Genomic DNA, 8,516 nt, shown 5'->3' on the forward strand with positions numbered 1-8,516 from the left:
TAAAAAAAATCTCAAATCCCACTTTGGAGAAATGCATATTGAAGCATTTTATGTAGTGACAGAAAACAACCTCAACATTCACAAACAGGAGAAGTGATTGAATAGATTCTGGACATCCATAAACAAAAAATGTGTGGTGGGCAGTGGCTGTGCTTTAGGAATACTAAAGAGAATAGGAATTGAGGTGTGCAGGAAGAACTCATGTCAGTGGGACGGCGCCAAGACCAGGGGCAGCTGCAGCCTAATGTGGTCCCTGCTGTCATGGGGGGTGACGGGGGCAGCTTCCCCCGACTTTGGCAGGCTCCTAACCAGGAGATGCACCTGCCCAGTGGACACAGGCTTTGAGGGGGATGGAAGACAACCCAGGGAGAAGGGCCCGGCGCGTGTGCAGGCCCCGAGGAAGCGCCTGCGAAGAGTGGGATAGGTTCGCCCTGGAGCCCCTCGCAGCAGGCCCGGCCGGGCAGTGACTGCTCTTCTAGGTTCCTCTGTCCTTCCCTGGGTGCCCTGGGTCCCCAGCTCACACTCATCCGGCCTTTGTACGTCACGATCTCTGGGGGAAGAATGTTGGTGGCAGCCAGACCATCAACGCGAACTTTAAACATAAGAAACGGCAAATCCTGGGGTCACTGCCCTGGCGGCACCGAGAAGAGACATGAAAGAGAACGTTTCCCACTCCCCCACTGTGGCCGGAAAAACGCCCGGGACGGCCACGCTAATGAGCCTGGGAGTCTGCCCAGCACCCAGGCCTCAGCTATCCACCGGCTCTCCAGCACTGAGTGACCCCTTCTCACAGCACACAGGCCGGGGAGTGGGTGGTGCCAGGGGAGGTGGGGAGTCACGCCCTGCCTCGGCCCCTGGGCACCCAAGGGTCCGGCGAGCCCACAGAGGGCCTGGCTGGAGGACGGGCGCTTTGCAGCTGTGTCCCCCCGCTCTGCGGTGCAGCCTCTCACACTAGCGCCTGCATTTCCCAAAGCGATAATATCCTAGCAACCTCTCCAAGTGGCTGAGTGCAGAGTTGTTTACGCTGGGTCGCAGGGCGCTGGGGAATGCAGCGAAGCTGGGGTTATTCAGAACTTCCCAAAGTCCAGCCTGGGGGCGGCGGGGCCTGGAAACAGACAGGCTGACGTTTTAGGAACGTGACATCTAAACTTTCAGCACACCCTGGGTGCTTGGGCCTGGGAGTCTGTCTCTGCGGAGCCTGAAAATTCCCTGAGTCCATGAACACTGGCTCCGAGGTTCCGCCTCCCTGGGCTCCAGGCCCTGGGCACCTCTGTGACTTTGAGTTCTGAGCCGCTGCTGCCTCCCTGGGAAATGTGTGTGTCTAGGGATGCTTAAGGTAGCTCAGAAAAAGGAGCAAAACTCAGGAATATCCTTAAGCGCAGCCTCTAAATCGGGGCCTGGCACATAGGAGGTGCCCCTATTGGTTGAAGGAAAAGGAATGTGTGCGTTTAATAGTGATGGTGATCAGGATTCTGACATGGCTCTTTTCTGTTGTTTTACTGTCATTACTATTTTGAAAAGATCCAGGGATAACGCCAAAAAAGAAAAAAAAAAAAAAAGGAGCAAAAATATCTGAAACCATCGGTCATCTGAAAGTTACATCCGTCCTTGAAAGTTAAAATAAAACAGAGCTAGGACAGAGGTCAGGGGGAGACTAGGTCCCCGGGGAGCACCACGGCATGATGACATCACCCACCCCACCCCACGTGGCACTCTAAACGTCCAATTAGCTCCATAATACAGTCAGTGTTTTACATTTGTTTTTGAATAGGTGGTGCCCATGCTTGAAATTCAAAAGATATAAAAAAGCAATTTAAGGCCGGGCGCAGTGGCTCACGCCTGTAATCCCAGCACTTTGGGAGGCGGAGGCGGGCAGATCATGAGGTCAGGAGTTTGAGACCAGCTTGACCAACATGGTGAAACCCTGTCTCTACTAAAAATACAAAAATTAGCCGGGCGTAGTGGCATGCGCCTGTAATCCCAGCTACTTGAGAGGCTGAGGCAGGAGAATCACTTGAACCTGGGAGGCGGAGGTTGCCGTGAGCCGAGTTCATGCCACTGCACTCTAGCCTGGGCAACAGAGTGAGACTCCATCTCAGAAAAAGAAAAAAAAAAAAAAGCCATTTAATAGAAAAGGGGAACAGAAAAAGGTGATCAGGGATCTCTGAGAAGGGTACACCTGCATGGCTGGCCAGCAGGTGAAGTGCTCATTAGTAATTAGGCAAGGCCAATTCACACGACAAGGGCATTTCATTTTGCACCAAAAAGACAGCTAAAAGGTCACGAGTCGCCCTTATCAATGCCTGACCATAGTGCTGGGAAGCACCTGGAGCTCCTATCTGCGGAGTGGGGTGGAGGGATCAGGGTCCATTGGAATCACACTTCGGAAGACAAATAGGTACCACTGGGCTGTAAGTAGCCATGTGGCCTGCGACCCAGTGAGTCCTCGGAGCACCGTGTCGTGGCAAGGCTGTTCTCCGCGGCTCTGCTTGTAATAGCAAAATCTTGGGATCAACCAAGTGGGAGAAGGCTGGATACACAGCCGTGGTCATGCTGTCGGGGGCGCTATGCAGCCAGGATGATGAGTGAATGACTGGCGCAGCCACAACTTGCATGCATGTCGGTAACAGGGGGTTAGGTTAAACAAAACAAAACAAACAAAAAAAAAGAACAATGGAAAAAACACATGGTAGGCCAGGCACGGTGGCTCATGCTCGTAATCCCAGCACTTTGGGGGGCCAAGGTGGGTGGATCGCCTGAGGTCAGGAGTTCGAGACCAGCCTGGCCAACATGGTGAAACCCTATCTCTACTAAAAAGACAAAAATTAGCCAAGTTTGGTGACACGTGCCTGTAGTCCCAGCTACTCAGGAGGCTGAGGCAGGAGAATCACTTGAACCCGGGAGGCGGAGGCTCCAGCGTGCCGAGATGGTGCCACTGTGCTGCAGCCTGGGCAACACAGCAAGGCTTTGTCTCAAAAGAAATAAAACAAGAAGAAAGCACATGGTATATTTCCATTTATATACAATTCAAAAGTTTGCGATTAACTTTACTGCCTAGGGATACAGATATACATGGGGTAACTACAAATATTTCACTATCAGGTTGAATATTTAATGGATGGTTGGAGACCCTGGAGCTCTTTCTTTTCTACCTGGAGTGGTGGACTGGCAATGTTTGAAGGGGTCCCTGAGTACCTGACAAGCAGAGAATGTCCACAAACCCTAGACAGACATGTACCCCAAGCCAGAAAAACCCCTGCAGTGCTAAGCCACTGCAGTTTGTGGTCTGTTTTGTGAGTGCTACATAATGTATCCCAGATTCACTGGCACTTGGTTTTATCAATTCATAAAAGCTCTTATTCATTAGAGAAATTAGCCCTTAATCCATGCTATGAGTGGTTTATATTTTATATAGTTATTTTCTTTTGACATTGTGGAATCCCTTGCCATTAAAATATGACAATTTTTGTGTAGTCAAATTTACCCGTTCTTGTGCCATGGATTTTTATATATATATATATTGAAAAAATTGACCCTTTTTTTCCTTTTCTTTCTATGGTTTTATTGAGAGGTAACTTAAATACTATAACATTCACCCATTTAAAGTACACATTCACAGAGTTGTACAAAGTGACCACAGTCTAAGTTTAGACAATTTCATCACTCCAAAAAGATACCCCATACCCCTTACAGTCACTCCCCATCCTCCCCTTTCTCTACCCCTAGGCAATCATTTATCCAGTTTATTTTCTGCCTCTGCAGATTTGCCTATTCTGGAATAAATGGAATTTACACAATTGGTGCTTTTTGGTGACTGGCTTCTTTTCCCTTAGCCGTGATTTCGAGCTTCATCTGTGTTGCAACGTGTCATCAGTACTCCAGCTTTTTTTCATGGCTGAATAATATTCCAGTTTCTCAGTTGACAGACATCTGGGTTGTGTCTGCTTTTGGAGTATCATGAATGATGCTGTTATGCATATGCATGTACAGGTTTTTGTGTAGTCGTATGTTTTCATTTCTCTTGGGTATCAAAATGATTGGATCATATAGTAACTCTATGTTTACCATTCTGAGGAACTGCCAAACTGTTTTCAAAAGTGGCTGCATCATTTTCCATTCCCACTAGCAATGAATGGGGATTTTAATAGCTCTACATCTTTGTCAACACTTGTTATTGTCTGTCAATTTAATTTAAGCCATCCTAGTGGGTGTGAAGTGGTATCATCTCATTGTGGTTTTGACTTGCATTTCTCTAAAAACTCATGATGTTAGGTGTCTATAATGTGCTTACTGGCATATTGTATATCTTCTTAGGAGAAATGTCTATTCAAATATAAAGTCTAGGCCGGGCATGGTGGCTCACACCTGTAATCCCAGCACTTTGGGAGGCCGAGACGGGCAGCTCATGAGGTCAGGAGATTGAGACCATCCTGGCTAACGTGGTGAAACCCTGTCTCTATTAAAAATACAAAAAAACTAGCCAGGCATGGTGGTGGGCACCTGTAGTCCCAGCTACTTGGGAGGCTGTGGCAGGCAAATGGTGTAAACCCTGGAGGCAGAGCTTGCAGTGAGCCGAGATTGCACCACTACACTCCAGCCTGGGCAACAGAGCGAGACTCCATCTCAAAAAAACAAAAAACAAAAAACAACAACAACAAAACAAATATAATGTCTATTCAATTGCCCATTTCTAGGTTGGATGATTTATCTTTTTATTGTTGAGGTGTAAGAGATCTTTGCATATTCTAAAAATGACTCCCTTATCAGATATATGACTTAACATTTTGTTCTCCCACTTTGTGGGGTGCGTTTTCACTTTCTTGGTGTTATTGTTTGCAGCACAAAAGTTTTTAATTTTGATGACGTCCAATTTATCTGTTTGCGTTTTCCTACTTATGCTTTTGCTGTTGTATCTAAGAAGGCTTTGCCTAGACCAAGATTTACTCTTAGATTTCCTTCCTTCCTTCCTTCCTTCCTTCCTTCCTTCCTTCCTTCCTTCCTTCCTTCCTTCCTTCCTTCCTTCCTTCCTTCCTTCCTTCCCTTTCCTTCCTTCCTTCCCTTTCCTTCCTTCCTTCCCTTTCCTTCCTTCCTTTCTTCCACACTTGGCTAATTTTTGTATTTTTAGTAGAGACACGGTTTCACCATTTTGCCCAACCTGGTCTCAAGCTCCTGACCTCAAGTGATCCTCCCAGAGTGCTGGGATTACAGGCATGAGCCACCCCGCCCAGCCTACTCTTAGATTTTCTTATAGGAGTTTTGTAATTTCAACCCTTCCATTTAGGTCTGTGATCCAAGGAAGGGGTCCAGCTTCCTTCTTTTGTACGTAGATGTCCGATTGTTGAGCATCATTTTTTGGAAAGACGTCCCTCCCTCATTACATCGTGTCAGGAAGGCAGTCTCTGCACGCAGTCTGACCACACTCAGCCACCTAAGAAAGGGCTGTGGGCCTGGCACACTTTCTCATCAAGTAGTCGAGTCCTCACAGTCAGTGCTGGGCTTGCTGCTTGTGTGGGAATAGACTCCCCATTCCAGAATCTATTCTGGAATAGATTTGTCCTGTTAACTGTGTGTATCATCCAGCCCCTGGCCAACCCCATCTGTCCCCTGTGGAGAGGGAACTGGGTCCTTCTACCCCAGCACAAGACAGGTGCCTGCAGGTCAACTGCCCTGCGTCAGCTGCCGAGAGGGACCCACTGGGCCCCGAGGGGCTAACGCCTATCACTGACTGGTCTTGCTCCATCCCTTTTCCATGTGAGTGAAGTATTTTGCCTCCCATGCCTGACTGCCTTGTGATTTTCTTGGTGACTCTGATACCATGATGCAGCCGGTAGCAGTGCTCCAACTTCTGTGCCTGGTGATGAACAACGGCTCCCACTTGCTTGACCGACAGCCTTGGTGCCCTTGTCAGAAATCAACTGGCTGTCAATCTGAGGGTTAATTTCTGACTCTATTTTGTTCTATTCCTGTATGCCCATCTTCATGCCAGTGCCAGTCTTGATTATTGCAGCCTGTAGCAAGTTCAGTGTTCTAGTCAAGTCCTCACAGTCAGGGCTGGGCTTGCTGCCTTCTGTGGGAATGGATTCCCCATTCCAGAATCAATGTGTCCTCCTTTGTCCTGATAACTGTGTGTATCATCTGGCACCCGGTCAACCCCACTGCTATATCTGTCCCCTGTGGAGAGGGAACCATTGGAAGTGTGACCCCTCCAATGTTTTCTTTTTCAAGATCACGTTGGTTACTCTGGGACCATATGACTATTAGGATCATGGCCGGGCGCGGTGGCTCACGCCTCTAATCCCAGCACTTTGGGAGGCTGAGGCAGGTGGATCACTTGAGGTCAGGAGTTCGAGACCAGCCTGGCCAACATGGCGAAACCCCATCTCTACTAAAAATACAAAAATTAGCTAGGCGTGGTGGCAGGCACCTGTAATCCCAGCTACTCGGGAGGCTGAGGCAGGAGAATCACTTGAATCCGGGAGGTGGAGGTTGCAGTGAGCTAAGATCATGCCACTGCACTCCAGTCTGGGTGACAGAGTGAAGCTCTGTCTCAAAAAAAAAAAAAAAAAAAAAAAAAAAAATCATCTTGGCAATTTCTGCAACAACAAAAAACTCAGCTTGGATTTTGATAGAGATTGCTTTGAATCTGAAGATCAATTTAAGGAGTGTTGTCTTTTCAACAATGCTATTTTCTGATGCAGGAACAAGGAATATCTTTTCATTCATTGTAATCTTTGATATTGCTTTCATTTCAATTCTGTTTTGCAGTTTTTAACGTACAACTACTGTATTTCTTTGTTACGTTTATTCTTGAGTGTTTTATTCTTTTTGCTGCTATTGCAAATGGGGTTGTTTTCTTTTTATTTTTTTTACACTGGATTTTTTTATTATTGTATAAATTGACAAAATTGTGTATATTTATGGTACACAACATGATGTTTTGAAATATGGATACATTGTGGAATGGCTAAATCAAGCTAATTCACCTATGCCTCACCTCACATGCTGGAATTTTTTTAAATGTTATTTTTAGATAGGTAGTTCATTGCTAGTGTGTAGAAATACAATTAATTTTGTACATTGATCTTGCTTCCAGTTACATCGATGGACTTGCTTATTAGTTTGAAGAGTTTTTCAGTGGGTTTCTTAGGATTTTCTACATAAAAGATCATGCCATCTGCAAATACAGACAGTTTTTACTTCCTTTCCAATCTGCATGCCTTTTATTTCATTTTCTTGCCTAATCACCGTGGCTAGAACTTCCAGTGCAACGTTGAATGGAAGGGTGAGGGCAGATATCCTTGTCTGCTTCCTGATCTTAGGAGGAACGCACTTGTTCTTTTTCCATTAAGTATGATGTTAGATATGAATTTCATAGATGGCCCTTAGCAGGTTGAGGAAGTTCTCTTCTACTCCTGGTTTATTGATTCTGAGTGTTTTATCATGAAAGCATGTTGGATTATGTTCAATGCTTTTCTATATCAATCGCTCTGTAGTATTAAGCAATATTTTATTTTAGGAATTTGTCATTTTCTTAAGAGATTGGTTGGTCCTTTTTAAACTTTTTGTACTCTCTTTATTGAATTTGGTGTCAGTGTTACACTAGCTTTTTCTAAAGACTTTTGAAACTCTTCTACTTTTTCCATGCCTTGAAACAGTTTACATGGTATTAAAATCTTCTGCTCCCTCCAATGACGATGGAATCCCCATGTGAAATTACTAGCCTGGTGATGTTTCGGCCTGGGATAGGGCGATGGGGGATTAAGAACTTTTTTTTTTTTTTTAATGGTGATGGAGTTGTTCTTTTTTCTGTCTCTTCTAGAGTTAAGTTTTATGACTTACTTTTTTTTTTTTTTTTCCCGGAAGAATTGGTTTCATCTGAGTTTATAAACTTATTTGCATAGAGCCAATCAAAGCATTCTCTTGTGATCCTCTTATCTCTCTGTGTCTGTTGCTATCTCTCTATTTGTATTCTCTTATTCTGTGTATGCCTGCGTATGCATTCATCCCCTTTTCCTCTTGATTACTTTAGCCAGTTTAGCTGCTTTGTTTCTTCCCTTGAAAGAGTCTGCAGGGCTGAACCTGAGTGGAACAGCACTGCAGGTTGAGACTCCTCCTGTCCACTTCTGTTTCCTTCCTTCTCTCCTTTCACATGGATCACCTCTGTGTTGTGGCCCGAAGCCTCTTCCACGTTCTCCTGCTTCCTCCCTGAAAAACCTCTTCTCTGTCAGAGCCTGTCTTTGCATCCGGCCCTTGGCAGGCCCAAAAGAGGCTCTAATGCTTCCAGCTGCAGGTGGAGAATGGACTGGAAGGGGGTGGGAATGCAGGTGAAGGGCACCAGCCTGGCTGCAGTGGCCTGGGAGGTAGAGAAGCTGGGGCTGGGAGGGGCGTGTCATGGAAGAATGGGTTGAAGAGCAGCTTAGAGTCAGCAGGGCTTTGGGATCAAATTGTATGGCTTGCATTTTGCCATTTATTGCCTTCAACATCCCTTCCCAGGATCATAGGAATCAGGCGAAGTT

The sequence above is a fragment of the Rhinopithecus roxellana genome, chromosome 15, assembly GCF_007565055.1.
Source record: "Rhinopithecus roxellana isolate Shanxi Qingling chromosome 15, ASM756505v1, whole genome shotgun sequence".
Classification (NCBI taxonomy): domain Eukaryota; kingdom Metazoa; phylum Chordata; class Mammalia; order Primates; family Cercopithecidae; genus Rhinopithecus; species Rhinopithecus roxellana.